The sequence below is a fragment of the Stenella coeruleoalba genome, assembly GCF_951394435.1.
Source record: "Stenella coeruleoalba genome assembly, chromosome: 14".
Lineage (NCBI taxonomy): Eukaryota > Metazoa > Chordata > Mammalia > Artiodactyla > Delphinidae > Stenella > Stenella coeruleoalba.
In genome coordinates, this window is record NC_137160.1 from 49,175,656 (window position 1) to 49,197,314 (window position 21,659).

Sequence of the window (21,659 nt, forward strand, 5' to 3'; positions counted from 1 at the left end):
GGAGGGAGAGCCCCCAGGAACACTGTCCCTGGCTTCCAATCTTTCCCTCTGTCTGCCCCCATCCTGTTCCCTCAAGCTCCACTCTCTGCTTTATAATGTACTACCCAAATTATCTGACAAATCAACTTCTGGTCATGAATTAGTGAACTGCGATAACAAATTTAATTCCTCAGCAAACTTTAAACAAATATATATATATATATGTGTATATATACATACACATATATATGCCTAAACCAAAAGATGCCTACAGTGATGCCTGCAGCAAACCCTTGTGGGAGAAATACCAAGACCCTTCAAACAGGCCTTTACGCTCCAGAAACAGGGGAAGGCCCACTCATTAATCCAGAGAACATAATTATATGTAGAATCCAAAGTGGAACCTTGTCCAATGCTTCTCTGATCTAATAGAATGAACCTCTCATCATAGCTTAACATTAGCTTAACCTCTTAGCTTAACCGCTCATCGGAGCTTAACATCCTTTCTATTACATAGTGCAAACTATTCATCCCTCCCAGATAACATCAGTACAGCTGAAACATCAGGGGAAAACACTATCAGATTCGACTATGGACCCAGCATTGGCATATCACAAAATCGTTTCTTGGATCCTGGATCTGGGTGTCTTTTTCTAAAATGGAAAATCATTTTACAATAATCTATCACTCAAAGAGGTTATTATATTGATTCTGCCAAAAAATTAAACACTTAATCTATATCACACGTGTTTTGGAGAAACTACCTCTTACAACATCTGTACAGTGATGCATCATGTAGTTTCTGAACGCATAGCTCTTCTATGTTTGATGTCTGGTGCTGTTCTATCAAAACAATTTAGTACAAAAACCACAAAGAATTGAAAACTTTGAAGTAGCCTTAGCACTGTGGACCATACCTGTTTTCATTTCAAATCACCTTGTATATTTACTTGAAAGGAAAATGGTAACAATAACTCTTTGCAAAACAGGGAATATTAAGCAGTTCGCTTTTCCCATTTTTGTTTGATTTCTAGAACACATAAGCAGGGCCTATAGGCCTTAGGAGAGTACACCCAAAACTAGAATATGACCCTTGTGTCCTGATTATTTCGAAGGAAATTCCTCCCTCTGCACTTTTCCATCCCAAGTGAGGGTTTTTGTGATCACCACCTCTGCTGTTACCTTTGGAGATCAGAGAATAAATAGATTCTAAATGCAGGTGGTACCTTATCTAAATGAAAACTCAACATATATTCTTCCTGAAAGACAGGGGCAACTCTCAAAGCATCTATGTCACCCCTCTCTCCTGAAGGGTGACAACTGACACTTTGCATAGATGCTGCAGAAACAAACCGTGTGGAGACAGGTGAGCACAAATAGGCATCAAGGACCACCTGCAGACCTACATTCCACTTGTCCTGTCAAGAAATTGATGATTGCACCATGGTGATGGGGTTTATTGTACTTATATTCACTCAAAGGCAGGAAAGAGTTGCAAGCATGTTGAGAGATTAAAATTTGCCCCTCTCTCACCCCAAATATATAGCAGAAGCTTCCACGGAAGGCAGCATGGGGATGTTTAAAAAGTCTGAATCTTGGGCTTCCCTGGTGGCGCAGTGGTTGAGAGTCCGCCTGCCGATGCAGGGGACGCGGGTTCGTGCCCCGGTCCAGGAAGACCTCACATGCCGCGGAGCGGCTGGGCCCGTGAGCCATGGCAGCTGAGCCTGTGCTCCGCAACAGGAGAGACCACTGCAGTGAGAGGCCCGCGTAACGCAAAAAAAAAAAAAAAAAAAAAAAGTCTGAATCTCAGAGTTTGCAATGTCAGGTTTGATTCCCAGCTCTTCCACTTACTAGCTGTGTGATGTGGACAGAGTGCCTATCTTCCCAAGCCCGCATTTTGTCACCTGTAAAGTAAGCATACCTGTCCCACTTAGCTCACTGGGCTTTGAGACATTCAGATGAGAGAAGGGATGTAAAATGCCTTCACCTGGCAGCACTCCATAAATAATATCATTGCTATCTAGCCACCTAATGCTAGGTCCCTCTGAATTATGTTCCCACTGCCGTCAAATGATTCTCACCCCAGGAGTGGATAGAGCAACTGCATATGCAAGACTCAGAAAGTCTTGCCCTGAGGGAGGTGGTCAAGAAGAGGCTGATGTTCTGAAGTGTTCTAGTTCCCATCCCCCTACTTGGTGAGGAGTCTTAGGCATACAACACACCCTCTTACTTTCTTTGAAAACCTCCTGATTAGCCCAACAGAGAAATGAACCGTCTGGTCCACACTAATTTCAGCCCCCCCGGAGGACAAGGCCAAAGGCACCAAATCCAACCTGCATACGCAAATCTATCTTTACACACCAGGCTTCAACAAGCTGCAGATTGGAAGTGAATTTCTGGGGTCACTGCTTTGTGTCTCTTGTCTGAATTGCACCTGAACACTGAATCTCTCTGATGAGTCTTAAAGAGGTCCTACAACCACGTGGAAAGCCCCAGGATAGTGGGTCTGGAGGAAACCTCAGACATCAACTCCACTCTGCAGCAGGATACCCTTCAATGGCTTCCCATTGCCCTTGGGCTGAGGTCAAAATGCTGCCCACAACATACGCAGCCTCCATCTGGCCTACATTTTCCTTCGTGTTCCGTAACCCGGTCCAACCTCTTTGTTGCTGCAGAGCTTGCACAAATGCAGTCTGTCTGTCTGAAGTGCTTCTCTATCTCATCCCACCCCCAACTTTACCTCACCAACTCCTCCTCGTCCTTCAGTCTCAACTTAAACAACTTTCCTCAAGAAGCCTTCCTGACTCTTCAAACTTAGTCCTATCTTTCCATAGCACCGTATACTTCCCACTTTTTAAAATGCAGCACCTCAGAAGTATTTTTTTAATGTTAGTCTAACTTGCTATCCTATAAAATCCAAAAGGACGTGAACTGTATCTGATGTATTTGCAAATCTCCCCACTGCCTAGCACAAATCTTGGCACAAACTGAACACTAAATGAATGATCGTTAAATTAGGTTTAACCATCTGGTCTACCTCCCTTGTGTTACAGAGGAACCTGAGGGGGACCCAGAGAGGTGAAGAAACTCACCCAAGGCCACCGTGCATCTTTGGTTGCAGCCAAGAATCAGAATCCAGCTTTCCCAAAGATCAGTCCTGGGGCTCTCCCCACGCAACCTTCCCTCCCTCTTTCTGACAGTATTTAACTCCTATTTCTCACAATGTCTGCACTTAAGATTGATTTGACATAGATCAAAATTTAGTTTAGATGGTGTGACATCCACCTTCTCCCTTCTGTATGAGGATGAACAAGGAAGGCTGCTATTTCTCAGTCTCTTATGGACATCACACAGCTAAGCGCATAGCTAGCATGTAGGAGCACACACTACCCCCACTGCTTTGTTCAGTGCCTTAGAAAAGTAAATGCCACATCACAATATCGCTTTGGTGTAACTGTTGAAATGGCCTTCTTTCCCCAATGAGGAAACATCCCAAATGAGTGCAAGCTCCCCTCCAGTGGTGTCATTTTCAGTGAAGCTTGCCTGTGTCATTTGCAGTTAGGGGTTCATTGGTCAGAAGTGTTTTCTAGGGATGTGCACAATGGAAACCATTAGAGAGATACTCAGAGCCGCCAGCTAGCCCAAAAGTTTAATCCACTATATTAACTGTAATGATGGTAAGCAGCTGCTAAAAGAGAGGAAAGATGAGGAAGCAAAAGAGTGCCAGCCTAGTACCAACATACTCACATGAGGTTTTAACAAGAGCCCCAGTGCTGGATTTAATATAATTATAGCATCAATAACCTCTTCCAGATTACTAAAAACACCTTTAAAATCTTTAGATAATGAAAGGATCTGAAGAGATTATTCAATAAAACTGTGTATCTCCACTGTGGACTACCATAGCGGAATTCTATCATCACTTTTATTTTTGTTTGGGGTGGGCTGGCGGCACTCAAAACTCCTGGGGGTAAGTTTCAGGATCATTTCTCAGCCAGACAGTTTCATACATGAATCCCAGAGAATGGCGACATTCTTCTTTAGAAAGCATTGGGTAGTATAGGAATTCTCATCTCTGCAACCAAAGTCATCAAAAATAAATTAGGACTTAAAAAAAAAGAGGGTTATTGTAAAGGGCCTCAGATTCACACTTGTTCATCCGATAAATTACAGTATGTCATCTGTGCCAGTAACTCTGTGTTAGAAAGCAGTCAATGCAATATCTGCAGTACAAATTACAGACTTTGATCCCAACGTGCCTGTTAGAACAGAGGACTAGGTTTGCTCTTTTTATTTTATATCTCCAAATGTTTCAGAGTGAAGAGATGAGAAAGCGTATTGAATCCTTCGGTTCCCTCTTTATCCATCTCTAAATAGGATCTTAGGACTTTGTGTTCTTACCTCGCCTTTTATCCAGCCTGCAGTGTGACTCATCTGCAAGCACAAATTACCTCGCCAAAGTATTCTTAGGAGAAATAATTAGCCACACGCCCCTCCTCCGCATACCCTCCCACGTTCCTCAGGAGGCCCAGATGCCTGACATAAATCATTTAGTCCTGAGCCCTCGCTCACACCTTTCCCACTGGATTCCATAATTGGCAAAGTAGTTGCCAACTGGGTTTAAAGTGATTTGAAATTGTTTTCCATCCAGTCTTGCTGATAGCAAAAGGTTTCCCCTTTACCTCAAGCATGAGTTACAGTAACATGATTGAATGTAACCAGTTATTCAGTTCAAGCTGTGATTCTGATACAGTATAGACAATATGAATTCCCCAGAGCTCGGTGAGGCCATCTCAATGGTCCGTTTAAGTCCAATTCAATTAGACTCACTATGGTTCTTAGACTTCCTTAGGTATGTTTGCAGCAGCCCTCAGGGTTGAATGTGAGACTGGTATTCATCAAGGACTTTTAAATTAGGTCTCAGGTGTCATCATTCTAAATGAATTATTACAGTGGTGTGTTCACACTGCTGTAGTTGAAGTTGTGTTAGCATCTCCTCTCCACCATTTTAATCCACTGTGGAACAGAACTTGTCATGTAAGGTCTCCACCAGAGAGTGGCTTTTTCCTTGAAACCCAGTTTTTAAAATAATTGGCCTACCAAGTAAACACTGTGATATGCATTTTTTGGTAGAGGGGTAAAAAGACCACCTTAATTTATTTGGGGTTTTTTGTTTGTATGCTTGTTTTATTTGTAAGTGAGCACATAAAAGAAGAGCTCTCAATATTGAATTTTCTCACATTTAACAGACTGAGGCGTGACTGCATCCCTACTGGGGTGGGGCGGGGAGGAGGAAGCGCCAGACCTAAAAGGAAAGTTAATATATTGATGGGCTTTTTTTCAAAATTTCCTGTCGTCTGACTCTATAATCTCTCCTTCTGGAGCCTCAACTAACATTTTCTTCTTTCTTTTAATTTCCCAGGCTTTATATGAGCCCCAGTCATGACATCAGCAAGCATGTGGGAACATCTGTCAGTGTGTAGCTATTTCAGACACATTAAAAAGTACATGCTCATTCCCCCGTGCTAGAGTTGCCTAACAAACTATAGCTTCGAGCAGAGTGACAGTGACATTAATACCATAGTAGAGGGATCAGCCAGCCTAATGGAGAAAGCACCCTATGCATGTGTCATCAGTAACAAATCACACACTGTGCAGAAAATAAAATAATTACAGAACCTACTTTTCTTTATCCAGGCAATTCAGACACCGTGGCAGTGTTCCAAGTTCCCCAAAACCAAGGGGTTGCAGTAATCAGCCTCACTCAGAAAACGTATGCAAGAGAGTTTAAAACAACAGAGCCATGAAATTCAGAACAAAGCAACAACAGGTGAGCAGATTAAATGGGGCACTAATTGGGGAGTATATAAAGCAGAATCACAGAATGTGAACACACTTAGGGTTTATTATTTGTTCTCAATGAAAGAAAAGCTGAACTGGCAAATTGATTGATATTTCTATATGCTATCTCTATGATTATACCTGTGACTTTTGTCTATAAAGCATAAAAAGGAGGTAATACTTTGCAGTTACATGGTAGATTTGCATAATTAACCAAACTGGAAAGCTCAGGTCCTCCAACTATTCAAGACACCTAAATTATACAAAGAGAGTCTAATACTCTAACCGTACACAAAGCTAAGTTTATTTTTAGTCACTAATATAAAGTCTTAAGCAAAATCATTATAGCCCTCATAGTTCACTTATTATTAAATGCATGCACGCTAGAGCAAGTAGTGAAAGATTGCTTAGAGTGACTGAAATGGTGGAGGAAAATGCTAACTGATTTCAGTAACGAAAACTAGTTGCTGCTGATTTAAATGGATGGTCAATTTTTATTTCATAAATACATTCTTTAAGATGTCACATACATTAAGGATAATATTCACCAAACTAAACTTCCTCACTACCAAGACTTTAGGTTTCTCTGATGGGATTTAGATAATTAATCACACTAATCCTATCTCAGATTCATTGCTCTTGCTATTCCCCCTTCATGAAAGCTCTTCCCCCAGATATACACACAGTTTCCTCACCATTAACACCGGGTCTCAGCTCAAATATCCCCAGAGACGCCTTTCCTGACCACCCTAGCTCCCGCAGTCCCCTTCTCACTGTCACAGTCTATCCCATTACCCTGGATTCATATTCTTTGTGAAATTATTACTTAGAACTACCTTGCTATTTATTTGCTGATATGGGTACTGTCTCTTCCCCCGTTAGAATTTGGGCAGGAAATTTGTCTTTTTCACTTCTGTATCCCCAGTGCCTAGACAGTACCTAGTACACAACAGTAAGTGAATAAATGAATGAATGAATGAAGCACCTACACAAACACACACACACACACAAGGTGATAAGAAGTCAAGTCAAATTATACTGACACAGATTTATCCATGCTTTTCTGATGTGCAATATGGATCTATTCCTCAGAGGAAGAACTGGAGAGTTGCTACTATCAAAGATCATCATGAAATGTGTAAATAATGTGATGTAAAATAATATCTAGAATAGTCAAAGAACAGAAGAAACAATATGGGGCTTCCCTGGTGGCACAGTGGTTGAGAGTCCGCCTGCCGATGCAGGGGACGCGGGTTCGTGCCCCGGTCCGGGAAGATCCCACATGCCGCGGAGCGGCTGGGCCCGTGAGCCATGGCTGCTGAGCCTGCGCGTCCGGAGCCTGTGCTCCGCAATGGGAGAGGCCACACAGTGAGAGGCCCACGTACCAAAAAAAAAAAAACAAAAAGAAACAATATGGACCACTCAGTGAGGCAGGACGTCAAATTCCTAGGTTATCATCTTGGTTTCCACAGTTTGGAATCTGGCTGGGTATCCACATGTAGCTAAAACTGAGTGCCTAGTAGACACCATGAACACAAAGGAAAAGTCAGTCCAATGGGGATTTCTAATTCCAGCATTACGGAGAACTAGGTATCTTAGGATAGAACCCCGAAAAGTGCTGAATAAATTATAAAAGCCTTTTTTTCTTAAATTATAGTAAAATGTACATAACATAAAATATACCATCTTAGCCATTTTTAAGTGCACAGTTCAGTGACATTAAGTACATTCACACTGTTGTGCAACCGTCACCATGATCCACCCCCAGAACATTTTCCATCTTGCACAACTCTGTGTGCATTTTGAACAATCGGGAGGACTCCCGATTCTCCTCTTCCCTCACCCTTTGGCAGTCATCATTCTACTTTCTGTCTTTATGAATTTGGCTACTCTAGGTACCTCATGTAAGTGAAATTATACAATATTTGTCCTTCTGTAACTGGCTTATTTCACTTAGTATAATATCTTCAAGGTTCATCCATGTTGTAGCACGTGTCAGGATTTCCTTCCTTTTTAAGGCTCAATAATATTCCATCATGTGGATACACCACATTTTGTTTATCCATTCATCTACTGGTGGACATTTGCGTTGTTTCTAAGTGGGACTTTTGGCTATTGTGAATGATGCTGTTATGAACATGGGTGTACAAATATCTGTTGAAGTCTCTCCTTTTAATTCCTTTACGTATATACCCAAAAGTAGAATTATATGGTACTTGGATCATATGGTAATTCTATTTTTAGTTTTTTGAGGAATCGCCACACAGTTTTCCACAGCAGCTGCACCACTCTGCATTCCCACCAGCAATGCACAGGGGTTTTGATTTCTCCACAACCTCATCAGCACTTGTTATTTGCTGTTGTTGTTGTTGTTGTTTTTAAATAATAGCCACCCTAATGGATAGGAGGTGGTATCTCATTGTGGTTTTGATTTGCACTTCCCTGGTGATTACTGATGTTTCATATGCTTTCTGGCCATTTGAATATCTTCTTCAGAGAATATTCAAGTCCTTTGCTCACTTTTAATCAGGTTATTGTTTTCTTGTTGCTGAACTGTAGGAGTTCTTTACATATTCTTTTTAGATATTGTAGAAGTGTACATTAATATATACATATATATTTATAATACATATTATATATTCTTTATAAATTATCAGATATATTATTTGAAAACATACCTCCCATTCCATGGGTTGCCTTTTCACCCTGTTGATAGTGTCCTTTGATGCACAGACTTTTTTTTTAATATTTATTTATTTTATTTATTTTTTTGGCTGCATCGGGTCTTAGTTGCCACACGTGAGGTCTTCATTGAGGCTTGCGGGATCTTTCGTTGCGGCGTGGGATCTTTCATTGCGATGAGGGCTCTTCGCTGTGGCACACAGGTTTCTCTCTAGTTGCAGCACGTGGGCTCTTTGTTGCAGCGCGCAGGCTTCCCTCTAGTTGTAGCGTGTGGGTTTTCTCTTCTCTAGTTGTGGCATGCGGGCTCCAGAGCGTGCGGGCTCTCTTGTTGAGGCACGTGGGCTTAGTTGCCACGCGGCATGTGGGACTTTAGTTCCCCAACCAGGGATTGAACCCACATCCCCTGCATTGGAAGGTGGAGTCTTTACCACTGGAGCACCAGGGAAGTCCCACAGACATGTAATTTTGATGTAGGAAAAACCATTTTTTAAATGCATGGCTATTGTAAAGAAACTATACTCCAATAAAAAATAATAAAAATTAAAAATAATAAAATGCATAGCTAAGCTGGTGAGAAAGAAAGGGGAGTTCTTAAAGCTGAATATATTGAGAAATCTCAGACTCAGAGGGTGACCAAGTTCTGATACCACCATTTGCCTGGGAGGTATATGCACATTCCCGGATGCTTAGATCTTGGGTCTTACCCACCAGAGGTGTCAAGAAAGGAAACAAACCTGGGGCCAAGTAAAGCAGGGAACATATCTTAAAAGTTGAGACTTCCCAAAAGTGACACCCTCAGTGGGTATGTTTTTTATAAAGGGTTCTGAGAGGGAGACAGTGGGGATATTTGCATGTCTCAGCCCTGTCTCTGGTTAGAGCATAAACAAAGAATATTCTCCCCCAATAATTCCTAGCCATAAGCCCATTTTCATGCACGTTTGGGGCCAGAATTCATTACTGCAGAAGGCCAAGAAAACTTAAGCTAAAAATTTACTTTGAAGTGGTCTTCATCAATGGATCCACAAATTCTCTCTGGCAAAACACAGTTTAGACCTCCAAGAACAAATAAAATTGCAAAGAATATGAGTTCACAATCACTAGACATATGAGAAAACAAACTACCACAAATAGGAATCAGAAGAAAAAGCAAACCGTAGATACTGGAACTGCAAACCTGCAGCTACTGAAACAGTAATGTATTGACCAAAAACTAAATATGTTCACGTTTAGAGAAATGTTTTCAAAATTATGATGAGGATCAAGATATTATCAAAGACTACCAATAGGCTTAGGAAAGAACTAAATAGAGCTTCTAACATGCAAAATTAAAATTGAAAAAAAAATCAATAGATAAATAAAACTGCAGTTTAAAAACAACTGAAGAAAAAATATGAAAACTTGAAAAGTAAGATTAATAAATTTCCAAGAATGCAGTACAGAGAGAAGCAACAACAAGGAAAATATGAAAGATGGGATAAAGACCAAAGACATGGAGGACAGAATGGGGTCTAAAATAAATTCAATCAGAGTTTCAGAAAAAGAAATTAGAGAAAATGAGGGAGAAGCAAGTATCCAGAACTGGAAAATATCTACCACCCTTCAGATTCGGAAAGTGCAACGAATCTCAAGAAGGATAAATAAAAGTAAAATTCACTAATCACACCAGAGAGAAAGATACCAAAAACAAAGTAAAGGTCTTAAAAGCAACCAAAGAAAAAAGATAGTTTACCTACAATTAAATTCATGGCAAGCAATATTGAAAGCCGAAAGACAGTGTAATATCTTCAGTGAACTGAGAACAAATAATCCAGAATTTTAAAGACTATCAAGAATAAAGGCAAATAGACGTCCCTGGTGGTCCAGTGGTTACGACTCCACGCTTCCACTGCAGGGGGCACGGGTTCAATCTCTGGTCGGGGAACTAGCTCCCACATGCATGCTGCAACTAAGAAGCCCACATGCCTCAACTAAGAAGTCCACATGCTTCAACGAAGGTCCTGCATGCCACAACGAAGACCCGGCACAGCCAAAATAAATAAATAATAAATAAATATTTTTTTAAAAAGAATAAGGGCAAATAAATACATTTTCCACAAAAAAAAAAGAAAACAGAGATATTTCTTACCAACTGACTCTCAAAAAAATGAAATTCTAGAGCTTATAATTTTAGGAAGAATGAAAATTATACCAGAGTGGGGCCTGGGAAGCAAGAAATGAAGAAAGAACAGTGAGGGGGAAAAAATCTTCAACTGCATAAAACAATAAAATATCTAATTTGTGGAGCTAAAAAGTAATCAATATGGAGCCAAAAATACTAAATATGTTAAGTCAGAGAGAATAACAGGAATTGGTCGTCTTAGGTTTTGAGTGTCTGACAGGACAGCAAAGATAATAAATGTACACTATCTTAAGCTACATATGCATGTTAAAATTTCTAGGGTAAACATTAAAAGAATGGCAATAGTGTATATAACTTCCAAGCCAGTAGAGAAGGGGAAAATGGAACGAGAAAGGAAAAGAACAAAGCTAACACAAGAAAGAAACAGGAAAAAAACCAAAAATTATTTGAATGAACAAAAGATTAAAATAGTAATAATGATAAGAGCAGAAAGAAACACTGATTATGCATTCAAAATAGTGCACAAAGACATAAGCCAATATAACATGCAAGCTCTAGTTACAAATAAAATCATTTTATAAATCACAGCACCTACATGCATTGATTGGACACACAGCTTAAAATATTTTGATCAGGGATTAAAAAATATGCTAGAATTTTTTAAATAAAAATCTATATAAAAAGGCGTATCACCTATATCAATCCAGTGTAGAAATATACTGAGATACATGAGTAAATAAAAAAGGCAAGTTGCAGAATTGCACATACAACGCTTTTTTTTGTTAAAAAAAATTTTTGAGTGTGTATGTATATGATTAGACTCACACATAAACACACACATCTATGTAAGACGCATAGAAAAAATCTTGGACGCATCGGAGACTTCATAACTATGCATTTTGCATTGTTGAAAATTATTTATACAATAAGCATGCATTCCTTTTATAATTAAAAAATTAAAATATAGAAAAAAAATTTTTAAGTGCATCTAAATTCTAGAAGGACAATAAACAGAAAAGAAAAACAAGAGGGAATAAGCTGAAGGTCATGGAAAAGAATCAAGTGTAAGATGGTATAGGGAGAAAAAAAAATGAGAAACTGGAAAACAGAAACACCAAAAGGTTATATAAATGTTGCTCCTATTTAACTTTTTTTTTTTTTTTAAATGGGTCTTTTATTTACTGGTTGGTTTGGGGTTTTCTTGGTTTTTTAATGTGTGTTGGTATGTTGCCAAAGCGCTAGATTTCTCTGGAGCTAATTAAGAGCCCTGTCTGGATTTGGACCCTGCAGATAAAGGTCAGAACTGCTAGTGGGGCTTTCAATGGTTTTAACTGTTGTTCTTTGTGCTCCTAAAAGCTTAACTCCTCAATTGCCAACCTGAAAAATGGTGTCACCCGCCCCCCCCTTTCCTGTTTAAATCTTTGTCCATTTAACCCCTCATTAACTCATTAAACCCCTTCAACTGAATTTACATGTCTGTTTCTTGCAGCTTTGGTATTTTCCAGAGTTAATGCTGCCCGGAAACATCATCTTGTCTCTCCTATGGCTAGTTAACATCGGACCCTGATTTTCCAAACTGCCACAGCTTTTTCAGGATTAAAAGCCCTGAGAGGGAGGTGTTAATCAGAGCAACACCCAAAACAATTGGACTCGAGATACCAACTCAAATCCTGAGGTAAAAGCAGCCTGAAAATATCCAGTGGCTCCCAGGCACCGAAAAAAGTTATGAAAACGGAACAAGAAAATGGGCAGGAAAGGACTAGGCAGGAAATGAGGTAATGAGTCATGTAAATCCTAACATCTCACCACTGCTTGTGTTAAGAAGGAAATGAAAGAAAATATATGTGCCCCTCCATACAGCTTAATTTATAGCAGAATACGAAAATATTCCGCTGATGAAATTTTTGAGAGATTCAGTTGCACCATTAGTTATTAAGTTCTCAAAAGAAAATATAAACTAATGGCATGGCTAATTAAAATTGTGGCCTCAAATACTGTAGCCCAAATCACTTTATTCTTAGCTAATGAAAAATAATACGACTCCCTATTGAAGACGTCTTTTTTTTGTGTGTGTGTGGTACACGGGCCTCTCACTGTTGTGGCCTCTTCCGTTGCGGAGCACAGGCTCCAGACGCACAGGCTCAGTGGCCATGACTCACGGGCCTAGCCGCTCTGCGGCATGTGGGATCTTCCCAGACCGGGGCACGGACCCGTGTCCCCTGCAATTGGCAGGCGGACTCTCAACCACTGCACCACCAAGGAAGCCCCAAGGAATTTTTTTTTAAAAGAAGAAAGTTAAAGAATGATCCAGCAATCCCACTCCTGGGCATATATCCAGACAAATCTGTAATTCAAAAAGATACATGCACCTCTGTGTTCATAGCAGCACTATTCTCAATAGCCAAGACATGGAAACAACATAAATGTCCATGACAGATGAATGGATAAAGAAGATGTGGTACATATATACAATGGAATACTACTCAGCCATAAAAAAGAATGAAATAATGCCATTTTCAGCAACACGAATACAACTAGAGATTATTATACTCAGTGAAGCAAGTCAGAAAGAGAAAGACAAATACCACATGCTATCACGTACATGTGTAATCTAAAATATGACAAATACCACATGACATCACGTACATGTGTAATCTAAAATATGACAAATACCACATGACATCACGTACATGTGTAATCTAAAATATGACAAATACCACATGACATCACGTACATGTGTAATCTAAAATATGACAAATACCACATGACATCACGTACATGTGTAATCTAAAATATGACAAATACCACATGACATCACGTACATGTGTAATCTAAAATATGACAAATACCACATGCTATCACGTACATGCGTAATCTAAAATATGACACAGGGCAGGTGCCTGGTGGCAGGAGCAGCTTTCATGCCCCCGGTGGGCTCCTGTGAGCGGACACAGAGGGCCTAGGTGGGAAGACAGGCGGCCCGGGGGTGGATGCTGAGGCCACCACCCTCAGGCCCCACAACGGCCCCAGGGCGTGAAGATGACAGCAAGGCCAGCGCAGGGCCAGGTGAGGCGGGAGGCTGCAGCCCTGAGGTGGCGGCGGGGGCACGAGGAGAGCAGGCAAGAGAGGAGGATGGTGGCCCAGGCCATCTGGGAGAGAAGAGGTGGAAAGTGACAAGTCGGGTGAGACGTCCAGGCCTAGGAAGGCCTCAGCAAGGCAGCTAGTGGAGGGGCCTGGGAGCCAGGTGGGCTCTTCAGACCCATCAGACCAGCCTGGCTTAGAAGCAGCGAAGGAAGCAGAGCTACACTTGGCAGTCGGGAAGACACACCAAGGAAAAAAAGAAGTTACTGAAGCCTCAAGTGATGCTCCACAGCCAGGGACTGACCTGTAAACACATTTATGGAGTACTACGGAAAGTTCCCGCCAGGTGTACACTTCGATTTACAAGTGCTAAATGACCTTCTAAATTCCTTACTCAAACATTGTTTACTGAAAGAAGTATTTCAGGTCATGAACCTCAGCATAATGGTTAAAATGCTGCCTGCTCTGAAAATACTACTAAAAATATTTGAGTATGTGGCAACTATGAAATTAAGGAATGCTGTACCTGCTTTGATATCTTTTGCAAGCTTGTTGAAGCTGGGATGGTACTTGACCCAGAACACTTTAACTATATTATTAAGCTTTTATACCAAGTACAGGCTTCCAAGCAAGAAATAACTGCAGTTCTGGGAATGAAATCCAGGTTACGGACAAGGCAGTTTAAAAAGAACTGTAAGTGTGATTCAGAGTCAGCCTTGAATGAAATAGAGCATGGTAAAGAAAAAGGTGACTGGACCAAATTGGGAAATTTATACATTAACATAAAACTGGGCTGTGAAAAATGTGCAGATTTCCCAGAGATTTTGTGCTTGTATTGCTGAAACACTAACAAAAGACTGTAAAGAAGAGAGACCAGGTGTTCCACTTCGTGAATTCGCTGAAACAGTTAGCAAAGATCCACAAAATAGTGAAGTAGAGAAAACTTTGCTGGGAAGAATCGGAATCAGTGCTATGTACTCCTACCACAAGCTGTTGCAGTGGTCCAAGGGAAGGAAGGTCTTAGATAAACTATATGAATTAAAAATACATTTTACAAGTTTAAAAGGACTTATAGGGCCTGAGAAGTTAGCACCGAGATGTCAAGTTGTGAATATTGCAGCAGAAATTTTTCTAAAAAGCGGAAGCCTAGATGGTGCCATTTGGGTATTAAGGGAGTCAGAGGGAGTCACCAATACACCACTGTGGCCTTGTGATAGACTGGATGTGCTCAATCGGCATAATCTGCTCTGTACAACTGCACGTGAAATCTTAGCGAAGTCTTTACAGACAGACATTTGAAGTTTTGCAAAAATCTACCAGGTTTTCAAAATTCTCAAGATGCCTGTGTAGAAAGCAACAGTCTTTGTATGTCATCCTCCGGAGCAGAATTCATGATTTCAAAGAGCATCCCTATTGATTTTTCCTTTCTTAGAAGATTAATTACTTCTTTAGGAAGAAGTTGTTTACGGCTCAAAGCCAGAGCCCACACAAAAGTGCTCTTTCATTGGGTTGCTACCCACCATTGGAGGGAAATTTATACCGAAAACTTCTACTGATTCCTTCCTATTTGTCTGAGATTGAAATGCTTTTAGCTATTGAAATCTTCCTGGTATCTAATGCTAATAGTATTCAGAGTCCTGGAACTTCTACACAGATGCTGCAGATAGTTTTAAAAAGATGTGAAGAAAACAAATCTCAGAGCAAGGATGACTATCAAACTGCAGTGGAAAGATTAATTATGGCTGCTCGTATATCAGATCCAAAGCTTTTCATTAAGCACATGACCATCAATGTTAATAAGGAACAGGTTTATAGTATGGAACATTGTTCTGCCCTGAAATGGTTGAAAGAGAATATGAAGTGGGCTGGAAAGGTTTGGCTTTTCAATAACCATTAGTTATTAAAGGCTTTTTTTTTTTAAGTTCAAGTGATCATTGTTGAAAATAAAAGGCAATGAAAATAAAGACAGTTTTCACTATAAAAAAATAAAATAAAATAAAATATGACACAAATGAACCTATCTATAAAACAGAATCACTGACATAGAGAACAGACTGGTGGTTGCCAAGGGGGAGGGGCTTGGGGGAAGGATGGATTGGGAGGTTGGGGTTAGTAGATGTAAGCTTTTATATATAGGATGGATAAACAACAAGGTCCTACTGTATAGCACAGAGAACTACATTCAGTATCCTATGATAAACCATAATGGAAAAGAATATTTTAAAAAAGAATGTATGGGGGACTTCCCTGGTGGTTCAGTGGATCAGATCCTGTGCTCCCAATGCAGGAGGCCCAGGTTCGATCCCTGGTTGGGGAACTAGATCCTGCATGCATGCTACAACTAAGAGTCCACATGCCACAACTAAAGATCCCGCATGCTGCAATGAAGATCCCGCAACTAAGACCCTGCGCAGCCAAAAATAAACAATAAATAATTTTTTTTAAAAAATGAATGTATATATAACTGACTTTGCTGTACAGCAGAAATTAACACAACATTGTAAATCAACTATACTCAATTTAAAAAAAATACTAAAACTGAAAAAAGAAAAAAAAAACATGAATAACTGAACAAAAATTCCACCTATTCTTAAACTCTATCACTTTTTTTCCTCTGCAACCCCTTTCCCAAATACAGAGAGAGAAAGAGAAAAGGAAGAGGGTCCAAAGTACAATCTTCCCAAGATTTGGGGCCTCTAACAGTTGGGAGGACAGTTTGTAGCCCTCAAAGGAAAAGCACTGGGAAGATGGCATTCCCACCCTGCACCCTGGTCCACCACCTCCTGTCTGCCATGGTGGACTGCATAGGCCAACTATTTCCATAAGACTGATACCTGCCTTCTATTTGTTATCAGAGGGGGTGGGAAAATAAGCATGGGTGCTTTCAAAAATCAGTCGTTCCAGATGTTTTGATTTTAATGTATGCGTCTTAACTAATTTTATAAGAAAATAAAACAACAATCTAAACAATATAGGTCAAACTAGAAAACATTTCTCCTCTTGGGAAATAAGAACTGCTGGATGTAGATTTCTTAAAGATATATTACTTGGATATTTTACCTTCTTTTTCAAGACTTTTCCAGAAAAATGTGTTACTTTTATCTCATGAACTTCCTTTTATATAATGCAGAACCTAAACAACTTGCTTGTGTAAGGGAGGAAAAAATTATTTTTTCTCTACCCATCTTAAGTTCTTTAGCTGTGACTCTGCAAATTCGACTGAGAAAAGACAGAGTAATAAGAGAAAAGCAAGAAACAAACAAATTTATTAGCATGCACATCACACATACACACAGGAGTACTCAGAGATGAATTACTCAGGTGATTAGAACTTGAACTTATGTGGAATCTTAGCAAAGAATAATAATTTTGTAGAGAAGTAACAAAACAAAGGAAAAGGTCTTTGAGCTTCTCGGAAGGACAAATTATGGGAAGGTAAATATAAGGAAATTAATAGTAGATAAGGGCCAGTTAGTAAAGTTTGTTATAAAGATTCCTCTGGTGCTACCTCTTAGCTGATAAAGATCTAGAGTAGTCTCCAGTGATTAACTTCTGTCTTTCCTGGTAAAGAGGGGAGGGGGAACACTTTTACACATTTATGTTCTGCTTTTAGGCAAATAGGGGGACTGCAGAGAACTTTTTCCTGTATCTGCCTCTTCTTAATTGCCTTCAGCTCAAAATAACCCTTGTTTTAAAATAGCATATTTTGGGACTTCCCTGGCAGTCCAGTAGTTAAGACTCTGTGCTTCCACTGCAGGGGGCACGGGTTTGATCCCTGATCAGGGAACTAAGACCCCACACGCCACATGGAGTGGCCAAAAGAATAAATAAATAAATAATAAAATAAAATAGCATATTTTGAGATGGCATATTCTGCTGCCCTTCACTTATTAGATATTATGACTAATGTTGAAGTAACTTTTTTTCTATTTTAAATTCCCTATCCATTCAAAAATAAATTTTAAAATTCCCAGCGTGGGAATCTTAGCTAATACTTGTAGAATATCAGGTCAGCCTTATTGGTTGTCTGTGTTGTCGAACCATACCATACACCAATTTCAATTAAGAAAAACAGTTTAGGTGCTTCAACTGTCTTTCAGTAATAATACCTTGCTTCATTTCCCACCTTTAACCTTGACGTAAGTGTGGCAGTTAATGAGATATTTTATAGATGAAAATTTAATAAGAATTTTACAGAATTTAAATTTAAAGAATTTTATAATCATATAAGTAGTTTAAAGTTTTGACTTTTATAAGATTCACAATGAAGAGAGAGATTTGAAGAAATATTTTATAATGGATAATTCAGCATAAAATTGATTCTCCCCCATTTTGTGAATTTTTACTTAAGGACTTCTATATTTCCAAGCTGCCATGGAAGTAGAAGCCACAGGCACTGTTAATTAGTAAACAGAAGTGTTTTTATCAGTCAATTCCTGCACCAACATGTGATTTCTCTGCACTGTTGTGATAAATATTTGCTATCAACCAGTGTGTCTAAATGGGTCAGCCATCATGGAAAAGTAACTCTGTCATTTTTGTGTGTGGTCCAAATATTAGGAGGGTAAGTCTATATTGCCCGTAAGCTCTAGGTTACAGTGATTCAAACCTACATTCTATGGATTACAGAAGTCCAAAGCCAAACTCAAGTGTTTAGTAAAACTAATAAACCTATTTATATGTTATCCAGAGCTTCTCTTTAAATAGCTAAGTTTATGGTTCTCCCCCAGGTCTTGCTTATGTCACCCTGGTCTTGTGGTAATGCTGTTCTAGTGCTAAAACACTGCCTTCATTTAAAAAAAGAAAAAAAAAACCTACCTACACAAGACATTGGTATTAAGGTTGAGAACTGAAGGGAGAAGTCTTTACACAATATCAAGCCTTGGACATGCTTGTTTTCTTTAGTCTTTGACCTCCCACCATGAGGGATTTCCTCTTATCCTTTCAGGGCACAAGATTACAAGCCGCAGTGCCATCTCCCTGTGAGCTGATCAATACTTACATTAAATGTAAATGGACTAAATTCTCCCATCAGAAGACTTAGAGTGGATGGATGGATAAGGAAAAAAAAAAGACCCCGCTATATGCTGCCTAAAAGAGAATCAATTTAGCTTTAAGGAAACACACAGGCTGAAAGTAAAGGGATAGAAAAATATATTCCATGCTAGCAGAAACCAAAAGAGAGTGGGAGTAGCTACACTTATATCAGACAAAATAGATTTTAAGTCAAAAACTGTAATAAGAGACAAAAAAATTATTATATAATGATAAAAGAGTTGATTAAGAGGAAATAACAATAGTAAATATATATGCACCCAACATCAGAGCACCCAAATATATAAAGCAAATATTAACAGCTCTGAAGTAGGGAACTTCTCATCCAGACAGAAAATCAATAAGGAAACAATGGACCTGAACAACACTTTAGATCAAATAGTCCTGACATACATATTAAGAACATTCCATTCAACAGCAGCAGAAGAGACACTCTTCTCAAGTGCACATGGAATATTCTTCAGGGTAGATCATATAGAGGTTCCTCAAAAAATTAAAAATATCACAAACACATGAAATAGCAATCCCATTTCTGGGTATACATCCAAAAGAAATAAAATTATTATCTTGAAGGAATGTCTGCACTCCCATGTTCACTGCAGCATTAATCACAGTAGCCAAAATATGGAAACAACCCAAATTCACTTGTCAACAGATGAATGAAGAAAATATCATATATATGTAAAATCAAATGTTACTCAGCCTTTAAAAAGAAGTAAATCCTGCCATTTGCAACAACATGGATAAATCTGAAGAACATTATGCTAAGTGAAATAAGCCAGACACAGAGAGACAAATATACCTTAAATATAAACAATTTTTGTTTGTCAAAAATAAATACATAAAAATAAAAGTCCTGTGGGCTATACCTTACAATATTTCTTCTTCACTGCATATACTTGTTGGAAGTTCTAACATTTTTTTCCCGCTATTATTTTTTTTATGAGATCCCCCGATACATATAATTAGAACGTGGATTACTTCAATGGTTTTTTGCTGCCAATGAGTATAAGCTTCCACAATTGTTCTAAGAAACACACACTTTAGGTTCTTGCCAGTGCAGATGGTGCCTACATCATGTTAAGCAGACAGGTTGACTGACACAATTCGATGTTGACCTTCGCTAAGTGAAAAAAGGGACGCTGTTTGCAATTTCATGTTTAAGGTACTTTGTACATTGTAGGTACTCAACAATGGGGGTTAAATGAACAGTTGTAAAAAATATGTTGTTGGTAAATAACTTCTGAAGTCTTGGATGCAATTAACGTTTTAGACAGGAAAGATCAAGAATTCCCTGGCAGTCCAGTGGTTAGGACTCCATGATTTCATTGGAGGTCCTGGGTTCAATTCTGGGTCGGGGAACTAAGATCCTGCAAGCTGCATGGAGCAGCCAAAAACAAAATAAATGGGGAAGATAAAAATGATAGCTCAATATTCAACACTTGTCAAGAAGGATGTAGCCTGAGGGGCAACGTTACCAGTACACTACATATAGCACCACTATAGTAATTAGTTGAGTGAGGCCATCATCAAAAAATCTACAAACGGTAAATGCTGGAGAGGGTGTGGAGAAAAGGGAATGCTCCTACATTGTTGGTGGGAATGTAAATTGGTGCAGCCACTATGGAGAATGGTATGGAGGTTCCTTAAAAAACTAAAAACAGAACTACCATATGACCGAGCAATCCCACTCCTGGGCATATACCCAGAGAAAAACATTAATTTAAAAAGATAAATGCACCCCAACGTTCACTGCAGCACTATTTACAATAGCCAGGACATGGAAGCAACCTAAATGTTCATCAGCAGAGGAATGGATAAAGAAGATGTGGTACATACATACAATGGAATATTACTCAGCCATAAAAAAGAACAAAATAATGCCATTTGCGGCAACATGGATGGACCTAGAGATTGTCATACTAAGTGAAGTAAGTCAGACACAGAAAGACAAATATATGATATCGCTTATATGTGGAATCTAAAAAAGGGGTACAAATGAACTTATTTACAAAATAGAACTAGAGTCACAGATGTAGAAAACAAACTTATGGTTACCTGGGGATGGGGGGCATAAATTGGGGTTTGGGGATTGACATATACACACTACTATACATAAAATAGATAACTAATAAGGGCCTACTGTACAGCACAGGGAACACTACTCAATACTCTGTAGTGGCCTATATGGGAAAAGAATCTAAAAAAAAAAAAGTGGATACATGTATATGTATAACAGATTCATTCTGCTGTATACCTGAAACTAACACAACATTGTAAATCAACTATACACCAATAAATTTTTTTAAAAATTTTCATTACTGGCAACATAAAAAAATTAGTTGAGTGAAAGGAAATTGATTCTGCATATATTTTTAATCTATGCAGTATGTACTCATATAAAGCTTAAACTGGTTTAAACATTGAGGTGATTTATGTAAAAGCCCAGCGAGTATGACAGGCAGTATATTCAGATGGGAAAGGTACTGCCAACTGGAAATATAAATGCACTTGTATTATCTTTTTGGCGGTCTTAATTTTTTTGCTCGGAACATAAACATTTATATGGCAAAGGAACATAAAATCTCACTTTTTCATAGCACTTTTCACGTGTATTGTTTACACAATAACTCCATATCCTGGAATGGCACAGTAGGCTTCAGATGATGCCAGGTTTATATAATCACCTCTTTACTAACAGTCCAAATGCCTGGATTATGCAATAACAGAATCCAGAAAAAAAAATTTTAATCAATGAGATGCATTTAATACATTAAATTTGTATCCATGGAATTTGGAGTCTCTAGACTTGGTACTATCTAACTCCTGGCCATTTTCTGCTGTTGCATCCACCAGATGTATTATAATTATCTGTTGGTATGTCTCAGCCACTCCACTGTCA

General features: G+C 39.1%; 1 protein-coding gene and 1 pseudogene across 2 annotated transcripts in view; one reads left to right on the plus strand and one right to left on the minus strand.

The window, feature by feature from the left end:
• LOC307197462 (uncharacterized protein) overlaps positions 1 to 21,659 on the minus strand; it is a 520,611-nt gene that overhangs the window by 461,610 nt on the left and 37,342 nt on the right. The window lies entirely within an intron of this gene.
• LOC307196976 (protein TOPAZ1-like) lies at positions 14,015 to 17,256 on the plus strand (annotated as a pseudogene). The gene has a single exon. The product of its transcript is annotated as a protein TOPAZ1-like (transcript).